We start from the raw sequence: 13,258 nt of genomic DNA on the forward strand, positions 1-13,258 counted from the left end.
CGCATTTTTTTCTGAAATAAAAAAGAGGTTGGCCTCTTTCTTTTTTTTTGACATTCCAAGTTGTTTCGATTCTTAGAAGAGGAATTTCTTGATTATCGTTTAAGCTGCGATTCGTCATAGACGTAAGTAACGAAACAATCCATTTGTAAAACTTCCGACTACATAACGGGTGTCCACGGATCGTCGATGTATGAATACGTTCCAGTAAAAATCCAATAAAACACTAACAAAAATTTGTGCTTGCATCAAAATTATTGTTATTTGGTACATGGGTGATGTTATATATATATATATATATATATATATATATATATATATATATATATATATATATATATATATATATATATATATATATATATATATATATATATATATATATATATATATATATATAAATGGGGTCCCTATTGTGTTAGCGGCGATGAATACGTATGTGGTGTTTACCAGAACACCCCCGAGTTATTATCAGTCACAGCGAAGCAGCAGTGAAGCGGCATGGCACAACCAAGCTTTAAAAAAAAAAAAAAATGATGCATTAAAAAAAAAAAGAAGTTTTGTAAGTTTTGGTTAGTCGAAGACCAGCTTATTTTTTTTATTGTCAATAATATTAACTTATTCTGACACTATCAACCTATAAACTACGATGGTCATTCCGTTTTTTTTAAATTATTAATTTAAGGTTATAGTTATTGAAAGAAAAAGCATGCCTTTGGGTAAAGGGGGTATAAGATTTATCACATATTTATTTAAAATTTCTTGACTCGAGTGCTGACTTAGATTTTCTCTTTCAATTGGATAAGTATAACTTCAAAAAGGTGGATGGCAATTAATTAGTCTATTAATAAACTCAGTTATTTATTTATGTTTTATAAACAAATGTACTGACTTTAAATTAGATAAGTACAACAATTTTATATTTTTTTACATAATGGCAGATAGCTAGTCAACTCTTTTAATCATTTATAACTTCATATTTGAGTGGAAAATGTACCGAACCAAGATTAGTTAAGCTTTCCCGCTTTGGGATCAATGGTAGGGCAAAGCGGGTTTTTCAAATGTTTTTTAAGTTTGACAATAAATAAATATTGGGTTTAAAATAATACAAAAATCACTTTTTTTTTGAAGTTCAAGAACCTTGCAAGGAAATAAAACCGAAGTTGTTGCGATTAAAATCCAAAAAACCACAAATTTCGAGCGTTCTTCCAAAACCTACCCACTTTTATGCCACCCCTTTTATATATATATATATATATATATATATATATATATATATATATATATATATATATATATATATATATATATAGAAAATCATACGCCACTTTTTCATGAATTTCATTTCATTCTGCACCGATGTGTCATCTTCGAAATTTTGATCTATCGACTGAATGCCGAAGAAATGGTAGATACTTCAGTTCACCAAAACCTTTTATTTCAATATCATTTCCGTATTCAATTGCTACATTCTCTGCCATGTCACTTCTAAAGCGTTCTGTGATAAAATTACATCGTACATTGTCTAAAACTAAGAGCTAAAGATAGCGCTCGACCGCGTTTGTCGAAAACGTGAATCAGTCATTAAATTACCCGAAGGCTGGTTAAGGCCTACATTTCACCCATACAAACAAAAAAACCGTTTAGAACAACTCGGAAACGTACCGCAAGATAAACACCACGTTTCTAGCAGCCAGCGTGACTGGTGAAGTATTATGATCGGCAGCTGCGATGGAACTTGAATTAGGCCATTCGCCGGGCCCTTCAGAATGGAACATTACCTGTTCGATCTTTAATTTGACATTTCAAAGGTTAACCCTCGCGTGTTAGGTCCAGCCAGGTGTTCGAACTAAAACCGGATTTGATTGCTGAAATTTCTCTTAAGTTTTGTATCGAGCTTCGATGTAATTTTAGTTAAAAGCTTGTAATCCCAACGTTGTAGGGATAGTATTTAAGGTAAAATATTATTGAATTCCAATAATTTTGTTCCGTTAAATTTGATGAATATACTTGTTTTTTGGTTCATTTGTTTGAAGTTGTGCATAGTAAGAAAAAATTAAATACATTTTAATTGCGAATCGATTAAGTATGACTGATTGACGAAACATTCAGTTTAATTTCAAACTTGTCTTCCCTCTTTCGATTCAATGAATTTGCAAAGTCAGTTTAAAAACGCGAGTCACTTGTGTAGCTGTACCACGTAGAGATGGCGGATGATTTGGAAGCGGAAACAGAATATTCATTTTGTAATTGCTAGTAGGATCAGCGAGAACGCGCGAGCAAAAAAGCACACCCTTTACATTTGCTTAGATATAAAATATTAATAAATTCAGTACACACTCACTAAAAGTATTTATATCATTTTTGAAAATTTGAAACCCCTGATTACCGCAAACGTGATTCCGAAATGCATTTAAATTGACAACTGTTTTTTCGTAGAAGGAAAGCTCTTAGAAAATAGTTAAGGATAAGCTATCAATATTTTGTAGTCGGCATAGGTGATAGTAGCCATTTTCTGAAAACATTTAAGTATTCAAGGAAAAAACATACAATCATTCATCATCTTGAAGGGTTTTATAATAACTTTAAAAAATAAATAAGCATGAGCGAACTTGAGACGGAAAATGCAGATTTGTAATTTGTGATGAAATTTGTTTCATCCAAAAAATACGTTCGTTTCTCATCATTATAAATTGAGCTTTATTATTGTCATTATCTTCATTATTATTATTTGGCATAGAGTTTCTTTGTCCATTATTTCCATCATTGGTACTTGCACATTACTTTAATAATTAACTTTCAATGGGAAGCAAAAAGGTTTGCTTTTTTTTTTCTGTAGAAGCAATGAATGAGAAGAACAACGTAATGCATCACAGTTTATTAACATTTTTTTTATCCCTTTTCATCATTTTTTGTCAATGGCTCTCTTACGGTAACTTCAAACCATTTGGTTTGATTTTAACAACTTTCCTTGATTTTTCTATTAAAGTAAATAATAATAAAAAAAATAAAGTGAGAAAACAACTGAAATATTGATGAAAATAAAACGAAGTACTTTTCGGGAATTTAGATGACCCCATTTACTGCAGTTGCAAGTATGTCCACGTGGGTCATAGTTCAACCACTCTAAAAGTATATATTTCACTTCTTTGCAGGGTCTGATTACCGCACAGGCCTACAAGGCCTGGGCCTGGGGCCCCCTCTTCCTAAGGGGCCCCAAATAACTTAAAGAATTATGCATAGCATTACAACTGTACATAGAATACACACATTTTTAAAATAATAGCCTTCAGGGGGCCTCCAAATTATTGTGGGCCTTGGGCCCCACTTAAGTAAGTCGGGCCCTGCTTCTTTGACAGCAGCTCCAGCTGTAGGACGTATACTGTGGTAAAGACAATTCTCAAATCTGAGAATTGTTTTATATTTAGTTTTCAGAAACTAATAGAAAAAGAAATAACTGCAGCCTTTCATTGATTAATAATATGCGAAATACGTAGGTAATTGAAAAAAGAGATCATTGTCTTGATCTCGTAATATTTAACATTAATTAACACGTTCTTTTCCGTTGTTTACTGATATGTTGGTGCGTTACTACAGTAATTGAGCAGTGACATTCCTAGAAAACGTATCATCCAGAATGGTAATTTGTGATTCCACCCTCTCCAAAAAACCCTTTTTATGTTTATATACAGTCGACTCCCGCTACAACGCGATTCGACTTGCGCGAAATGGCTATAACGCGAGTTTTTCTCGAGTGAAGAATTTTATAGCTAACGGGAATCTCTCGCCCACAACACGAAAATTTTCGGCGGAAAGTGGAAGATTAACTCATCCCTCTTTCATGTTCTTCCTCCTCTTCTGACGAGTTTCGCGACACGCATGCAATGTCAGGGGAAGATTGATAACAATCTGATTGCACAGCATAAATCATCACCATCTTCACATTTTAAGTTATAGGAGTAAATATAATTACTGTACTTGCTGTACAGTACTATTATAGTGCTGCATTTTTTTTTAATTACTACATGCTATACGTACCGAACTCTTTTATTTTATCTCTCACTCTCTCTCTCATGATTTTGTGCATCGTAACAATATTTTATGTTGAATAATACAGATTAACTTAAATTACAGTAAAAATTCACTTCCTTATGTAATAAATGGAAATATATAGTTATGAACTAGTTTATAAAACAGTTTGAGAGGTGTTTACAAATGCCTAAAATAGCTAGGTATGTTTACAAAAAATTCATATGCACACCCTTTTCCACAACGCGAAATTTCGACTCACGCGAGGGGTCTTGGAACGCATCCCTCGCGTAAGTCGAGACTCGACTCTAAACACGAAATTCGTACATTTTTCAGAAGCAACTAATTTTTATTTTTGTGGTATAACGAAACTATAAACTGAAATATGAGCATTAATTACAAATGAATTTTATGTTAAGTTTGACCTAGAGGCATATGTAACCGCTCCCCCCCCCCACAATATAAGTCTCTATTTTCACTGAAGTTTGATAAAAAATCTAAGATATATAGGGAAGAGGGGGGGATTTCAAAATTATTTACATTTTTAAAAAGTTCCTAAATCTACTTTGGGTGTGCCTCCCCGACTTGTGTCAACCGTGGAGGAGCCCCCCCCCCCCCCCCCCGGTAGTAACGCAACTGAATTAAGTAATACTCAAATCATACAACCTCGAACCCAACAAGAGTAATATAAGACAGAAAATTTCCGTCCTTCAATTATAAGAAAACAAAGATTAACAACTGGTGCGGATTGTCCTTGTCCTGACTTTTTAAAAATATGTAATCATGCATTCGATTTCTGAAGACCTGAATGCCACTTTTGTCTTTGGCTCAACGACAGCTTAATGACTGGAAATACATATTAAAATTCCGAGTGGTATTTATTCGGAAAATTTCGGTCTTCTGTGAAATTACTTTGAGTGATTTGAGAAATTTAGCGCGACAAATTACACCGCTAATAGTAGCTTTCAAATTCACTTTCCTTTGCAAGCCTGGAGCAGATTAAAGATGAGAATTACCACCAACTTCCAGCGTTAATTGAGCGAAAGTTAAATTCGCCAAATAACAGTCCGAAGCCAAATAACCAGGAAACAATTTTGGTAGGGAGCTCTAGCTATTCCGCTACCACCGAAACTTGACTCGACCAGGCCGACTGTAATTATCGAGTAAGTTATGGATTCTGGTAGATTTTTCAAAACGAGTAGATGACGCAGACTGAAGTAGGGGATAGTAATTGCAGGGTATGAATGGTTTGAGGTATAGGAAAGGAGGGGGACACTTGCGGCAGAAACTTTTAAATTATAGCTGTCTTGCTACGAATGCGAGTTTTTTTTCTCTTAAATTCACTTTCTATTAAACACCTCCCGGAACCTTGAAATACTTTTCGGAAATACCAGTGCTGCGTAGGAAAGCTCCTGTACGTTCAAGATTTACCTGTTAGTAGTCAACAAAAAGATTTCTTTAAAAGGTTCTTGGAAGTATTTCTTTGAAAAAGCTTAATGGGTTAGGTCCTACTCATCTCACTTTGGCCTTGTGGAGAAGTCCAAAAGTTCTTAGAATTACTTTTTGATTTTTAAATCCTCGGGTATTTCATTATCTTCTGGAAGTATAGCATTTCTTTACTAATTCTTCCTAAAGATGTACTCAAGTATATACTTGAGCAATTTTTAAAAATAAGTTTGCTATAAACGATTACATCGGAAGGAACTCAGTTTATTTGATCTTCAAATCAAATTAATGACATTGCCAGAAGAACTTCCAGGTGACTTGGATGTGGTTGCACATTGAAATTTCATGCTGTGGTGAAGTATGATCCTCTATAACAATACCCCTAATTGCTATTAGATACTGATAAATTCTCTTCTGCTGATAAAAATTTCTGTTGAATTATTATTGTGGTTGCATTAACTAAAGATTTTTATTCGAATCGTTATTTTCCCCTCGTGATTCTTCCCTTTGCAAATTCTGGGAAAGATTTAAAAAAAAAAAAAAAAGAAAGAAAAAAAAAAAAACAAAGTACGTTGTTTTTTTTCAAGTAAAAAAGTAAACAGGAAACCGGAAAATAGCGGGAAAACAAAGTAATGTTACTGCATCTGTTGGCATAAAACTGAAGAAAAACTCCTAAATATTTTATAATAATTAAAAGTTAAGGAGCAATACAAATTTTTAACCAGGTTCAAAGTGTTCCCGACACTTAAGGTTTGAGCTATGTGAAAAATGTCACGCAAACTAAATTATATCAATAAAAGTAACGCTACTTTATGTCAGAAGAAACACATTTCTAAAATTTCAAAGCGACAATGATTTAAATGAATTGATTTAATTCGGGGACTTGAATCCTAAATTAAATATTTTCTTTTTTCTTCTTCTTATTTTTTTTTTTTAGTATGAAATTTTATGGAAATGCTCCAGTAGTTATTCAATTCACCCGAGACGAAAAGCTTCAGGATAGTTATATACGCATACTGATTTAGGTTCAAGATAGTTTTCAATTGATTATCAATATTTTTCACAAGATAGTGATACTTACACTTCTGATTGTTCATCTTGTTTAAAACTCTGTTGAAATTGCTTTAAGTTAGCTCAATGTGGAACTAATGCCGTAATCAAATAGTAGTTTACATTTATCATTTTCATTCTTAATTTCAGATGACCAAACAATGAATTTGGTTAAAATATTTAATTTATCTGTTGTACCTAAACCAATAATGCCGGCATTTTCTTGTTTGTTCAAGACACACTGAGTGTGAAATAGCCATTTTTTTTCTGGCGAATGACTTTAAATTTTGTAAAAAGTATGAATTTCAGACCCCGAAGAGTTCCTATTTTTCCTACTTTTTCGAGCTCTCTCCTTATTTTCCTACTTTTTCCATTTTTTTCCTACTTTTTCTTTCTTTAGTATAGCACTTCTAATTGTGCATTTTTTCTTATTTTTACAATGCCGCACCAATAATTTTCTGCATGTTTCAATTTTAAAAAGCAAAAGAAACAAGCGAATCCTAAGTTTCGGCGTTTATGATCGACCTTTCTTTTTATCGCCCCAACTTCAGTCCTACTGTTTTTACGAAACAATAAAGAAACAGATACCGGCCAATTCTGATGCAATTATATATTATTTACCCCTCAATTAGAAGCTTTAATTAAAGTAAACCGCCGACTGTCCAAAAAGTGCGGGAAAAGCCGAATTTCCTATTTGCCAAATTTTTGTATAGTTGATTACAAGTGAAATGGAGCTCTATTTAAACAGAAAGGCAACGAAAAACAATAAAAGGAACGTAAGGAAGCAAAAAATGAAAAACCTGTACACTGTACATATTTTATTGATATTAGTACAAAATAAAAGGCTCAGATAACAAAAATTCGCAAAAACGGATCACTTAAAAAAAAAAATAGTGGAAACTAACTTTTTTCATACATAAATATGATTATTGTTCATTCTAAATCGTAAACATGATATAAAATTTCATTTTCTTTCCTTGCAAAGAGTGTATTTGCAAAAAAAAAAAAAAAAACTAGATGGGCAAAACGTTCCCGATTTTTAGAGAAAAACCGGAAATCAATTTAAATGCGAGATCCCGTTATTATTTCTTTATTTTTTTGAAGTTGGGGAATAGAGTCACAAGCAAATATATACTGTATTTTTTTTTTCTTTTTAATGGGTATTTTCTACTCAGATATATCATCAATATCGAGGAGTTGCTCATAATTTTTATGTGCTGCATTTATGGCAATGCGGCATTTCGGAACATATAACTTTTTTTGAAGACTCTTACTCTTTTCGGGGTGCGGCAATTATATCGATGCTGCGTATCAACTGTAAGTTATTGTGCTCAGGGCACCTGATCAAAGGGGGGGGGGAGTGGAAGAGATATATTTGATACCAGTTGTTCCCCCCTCACTCTCAATTTCGTGAACTATTTCCGAATTAATATTTTTGTCGTATGATATAGATCGAACGAAACTACATGTCTTCGCTTTTTATGCACTGAGAAAGAGGCATTAGTAACTGATCTTTGGCTTTGATAAAAATGTTATATTTACCATGCGTGCATTTTTCCTTTTTTTTTTCTGTGACAAATTTTGGAACAAGAAAGAAGTAAAAAACCATCAAACCAATAAAACAATATTCGTTTTTATTGCTTGATTCAAATTAAAACTGGCCCCTCATTCTGATTTTCCCCCGGGGGTGACTAGCAAAGGATGTATACTGAATGCAAATAAACATTAATTTGCCAAAGCCAGTGAGGGGAGAAATTGACCCCACTAACCCCTCATAAATGACTTGCCTGAAACAAAAATTTATGTTGAATGCTAAAAGTACACAACGTAATACAAACTCTATAGTTTACGTACTTCGTTATTTATTTAGTTTAATTATTTTATTATAAATTTTATGTCGCATATTTAAGAACAAATTTATTTTAGTTCTGCATTTTCAGTCTTTTTCCTTTTTCTTCAAATTCAAACATCTGCCCCTGTTTATGCAAGAATGCATGTCAGCTGCTGATTATTTTAACTAAAACTAATTTAATATTTGCTTTGCTTTTTGTATTATAGTTTATGACAACAGGAGCTGAAAGTTTTAGTATTTTCAAATGATGAATAGATGCTCTCGAAGGAATGCTTTCGTTTTTGACAAAAAAAATCTTTGACAAAAGTGGTTTTATTGCACAAAAATATTTTTTTTTTTGTGATCGCTATATTGCATTTTATTCTTTTACACTTAAAAATTTTATTACTGTATTGTTGAACAGTGTTTCTTTGTTTGGATTTTATTTTCATATATATCTTTGTTTCCACCAGTTTATTTTTCGTACTGTAGATTGTCAGCTTGTTTCTTTCGTTTTGTTTTTGCGACTTGGCCTTTTATTAAATCCCTTTAATACTTCAAAAGTACTGTTAGTTTATTTTTGGGACAGTTTTAAATAAAAAATACTGGTAGTTTTTACATTAGAAATAATATTTACTCTAAATTTGTTTCCTCTTGACATGTGTGTAGTCCCATCTCTTCCTATTTTTTCCTACTTTTTTAAGTGATTTTTTTCCTACTTTTCCTACTTTTTCAATTTTTAATTCCTTATTTCCTACTTTTTCCCCTCAAAAAACCACTTCGGGGTCTGCAATTTCCCAACAGAGAAAAGGACTGAGCGAAAATTTATCAGATGTGTTTGACGCATCACTTTTGCGTAAACGTAAAAATGTTTTAGCTCATTGGCTCTCAAACTTTTGTGTTTTGTGTACTCGTTTACCTTCTTTGATGGAGTATATTACCGATACATGAAAAAGTGACTCAATTCATTTATTTAGTAATGCATACAAGCAGTTAGTTGTTGATATAGAATCTATATTAGTTTTACTAGAATCTAGATTCATTGTTTTTGTGTTTAAATCCATTGACCGCCGCGGAATATCACATGTTGCAAAGATTCAATGGCAATTCCAAAAAAATGTGGAAATATATAGCACAAAGCGTAATTTAAATCACTGGCGGTTGACAAAAACTTGTTCAAAAGAAGAAATAAGAAAAAAGCTTTTAGCTTCGCTTATAATAAACTCTGCAATCAAGGGACATTTGTTACGGTTCCTTCAGAATCCGCTACAACCGGTTTTTCACTGCTCTCCCCTGGTCATATTTTGTTTTCAATCCTCACAAGTTCCATTGGTTATCATAAATATTAATGGCACTTTCTTTTAAGCTGATCCCTAAAATGCTAGGAGAAAAGATAAGAAGAAAAATAATAGTCAAAAAACCCTGCACTGATCCTTTTAGAAGGTACATCTTGATTGCTGAGAGTAATTGCTAAGAACGCACCTACATCTTTACCCCCTCCCCTTATCTAAGGGGGAAATGTTACGTTCCCCCTATTAGGAACACCCTCCAGGTATAACCTCTGATCTTGGCGCTGGCAGATGTTGTTCACTGGTCTTATACAGAAATTTTTTCGCGTGACCTCTTACTGAAAAAGAAAACTTAGGTGCTCAGGTAATTTTCGCAGGGAGAAAGTTGGTTTTTCAGTGATGAATTTTTTATGACTTGCTTTTTGTGATGTAAAAAAAGACTATGCATCCTAAGAGGCAATTTTTAGCTTGAGTATTTGCGCTGCTTTAGGTTGTCTATTTTTTTCTCTCCTCATCGAAGGAGCTATGAATCTTTTCTTCTTTAAATATAGTGTAGATGATGATGAAGGTTTTTTGCGTAATTCACCGTTAAAGACTGTGTCGTTTAAGTTGTAATTATGTTAGGCGGATTGCGTGCGCTGCAGCTGATGCAAAACTGTAAACTAAGAGTTTGTGTGTGTGTTTTTTTTAACTTTATTGTTATAATCCGAAAAACTATGAAAGCTTTAGCTGAGAAATTTATAGTTGTTTTTGAATTAACTTTCTTCTTTCGAAAATTTGTTTACCAAAACGACTCAGCAATTACACCGATTATTCGTAAACAATAATAGTAATAAAGAAACAGAAAATGTTTTTTACTAAATACTAAATATGCTTTTTTTTCAACGCATAGAAATATAGAACTAAAGAGGCGGTAAAAAAAAATCAACAGACCTTGCAGAGAGGTTGTTCTAAAAATGTCTTAATTTTTAACAATTGAAGGTTAAAACCTAAAGAACCTAGTACCCCTATCCCTAGTTTTCAAAATGAGCATCAAATTTAAATTTCTATTTTTTGTGTTTGCAATACTAAGGATATTTCATGCTATGGTGATGAACTGTTGAGTTGAAAAGAAGAAAAAAAAGCTGCCGATGTTTTCTTATTTATTTACTTTTATTTGAAACACATATATGGATATGAATACCATACTTCTGTACGAGAAATTCCTAGTTGCGCTACTGGGACAGTAGCAGCTAGCCGTCAAATCAAGCTGCTAGTGATCATATTTTACGTATACTAAAACCCCTATCACTCTCTGACAGCTTTTCTCTAAACATGTTTCTAAGCTGATCATTGCTACGACTTGCTTTAAGTACGATTCATTCAGCATTTATTGTAGATAAATTACGTGATAATTGGGGCTGGCTGTCCTTAAATGATGTCAGGCTTTTTATCAACATTTCTGTCTCCCCCCTACCTTTGTCAGTCGCACTTCACCTTACCCTCTCCCTTGCCTTCGTCACCTCATACGCTCTTTTTCAAAAGCATATACTCAAAAAAAAAAAAAAAAAAAATTCATGTTACACTTCATGTCAACCCCTCCCACCCCCTTGTCAAAAACTGACAATTTCATGAACTCTCCTCCCCTCCTCGAAACGTGATATCATTAATGGGCAACCCCTTATATCTTGAAAATTCGGACAAGCCTTTTATTGTTGTCACGTTACATAAAAAAATCGAACAAATTAGGCTTTATAATAAACAGGTGTAATATGGTAAAAACCATTAGAATGTCACTCTTAGCATTCACATTGTTATAGATGTTTTTAAGACTACACGAAATTATTATTATTATTATTATTATTATTATTATTATTATTCTTTTTTAAATGAAATATGATCTATTCGTTTTTTTTTTTTTTTTTTGATAAAATTATTGTGATTTCACATTCTTAAACTGATACACATTTGTGAAAATTTTATTTCTTTTACAATTTATTGAAAATGAAATTTTTCGAAAAGGAAGATAAGAGGGATCGGGATTTTCCTTCTTTCAATTTCTTTGATTTTCGAAATTATTATCTACTTAGATAAATTTGATAAAAGTATATCAACACTCAACATACATTCTTAGTTACAAGTTAAATTATATACTGAAAAATAAAACCCTAAGAAAGTATATTAAAGTACTGAAGCTGAACTTCTTTCTCGGATTCATCAAAAGACTTGTTCTTCCTTCGGAGACTCGTGAAGTCCCAATCCTTAAATAATTTACCAGTTGCAGTAAATAACTCATTGATTTTGAATCTGATTCTCAGTCAAAGTAATTAGGACGACCTATTGTTCAACCGCAGACACATCCCAATCTTCCTCCGACATAACTTTCATGGTTATTCTGATCTTCCTCTGCGGATTCCTGGAAAAAGAATGCTATTTTCCTCTTGCTAGCTAATTTAACCAGCATTGACCAACCGGACTGTTCGGTCATTTGTCAAGCTGATTACTAGATAGGTCGGAATGCGATTATCCGGAAGTGGAATAATGGGTCCATTAGAAGGAACAATCAACTTTCAGAGGATAGGGGAAGCAAGATTTGTGTGGTGGAAGATGGCGTGGGCAAGACCAAGTTCATTATCTTTCTTGTATCCTCATTAAGTTTTTTTTTACTAGACATAAGTTTCGTTTTTGAGAACCACTCATTAATTTTTGAAGACAGTTGAAGTTGTTTTGCAAAATCATTGTAAACGACATCTTTTATTCTGTTCAAAGTAATTATAATTTCTCTTGCGATGCTTGCAAAGACGCTTCAACTAGTCAATTAAACGGTTGTCTTGCTTCATGAAGAACTTTTTTAATAGATAAAGAGCAAATTTAAAAATATTCTTCAAATAAAATATTTTTTAAAATCAAAATTGAACTATAATATAATGTTTTCATTTTATCTTGTGGAGAAATATTTTAGAAAATAACTTATTTAATGACTTATTATTAAAAAATTTTCTATCTGCTCTAATAAATTTTCCTTTGTACTCTTTTGCATCAAGATTGTACACAGCAGAAATTATTTTAACAACATTTACATTTTTGATAAAAATTAAAAGTGTATTGTTCGCAGAAGCCGAGAGATTGGAGTAAGCTTTAACAATTTGAAAAAGTTTCATATTTATGAAGACGGTATTTAATATTAGACTAATGGTCAGGATTTAAATGGTTTTTTATCCTGTTTTTGTCCGAGTTCTAAGTATAGTACGTAATTACTTTTTTTCGTAACAACATTCTGTACTTCTCTGATAGTTGCTCGTAATTGTAGTTGTTTAAACATTAGAATTGTGACTGTGCCCATTTTAGTTTATCTAAATATAATACTTTTTCATCATTGACCAAGCTTATTCCTCACCCGAATTAGTTTCCCCCCCCCCTTTTTTTTTTTTTTTTAACGAACATTCTATGTCTTGAGGGATAATGTGACAATGATAAACAATCATATAAATGTAATTCAATTTCTTTGTAAAAAAAGAATAATATAAAAAGTAAGAGAAATAGCCAATTATATATTCGACATTTAGCGGCTAATCTCAGTGTAAGAGAATAGTTATTTGAGCTTTGGTACGGCTGAAATTTTAAGTCAACAGCGCTA

At 32.5% G+C, this 13,258-nt stretch overlaps 1 protein-coding gene across 1 annotated transcript in view; it reads left to right on the top strand.

The window, feature by feature from the left end:
- The window catches only part of LOC129231641 (neural cell adhesion molecule L1.1-like), a 197,904-nt gene that overhangs the window by 78,222 nt on the left and 106,424 nt on the right, over positions 1 to 13,258 (top strand). The gene's annotated exons all lie outside the window — the stretch shown is intronic.

Source organism: Uloborus diversus, chromosome 10, assembly GCF_026930045.1.
Source record: "Uloborus diversus isolate 005 chromosome 10, Udiv.v.3.1, whole genome shotgun sequence".
In the NCBI taxonomy this organism is placed as follows: Eukaryota; Metazoa; Arthropoda; class Arachnida; order Araneae; family Uloboridae; genus Uloborus; species Uloborus diversus.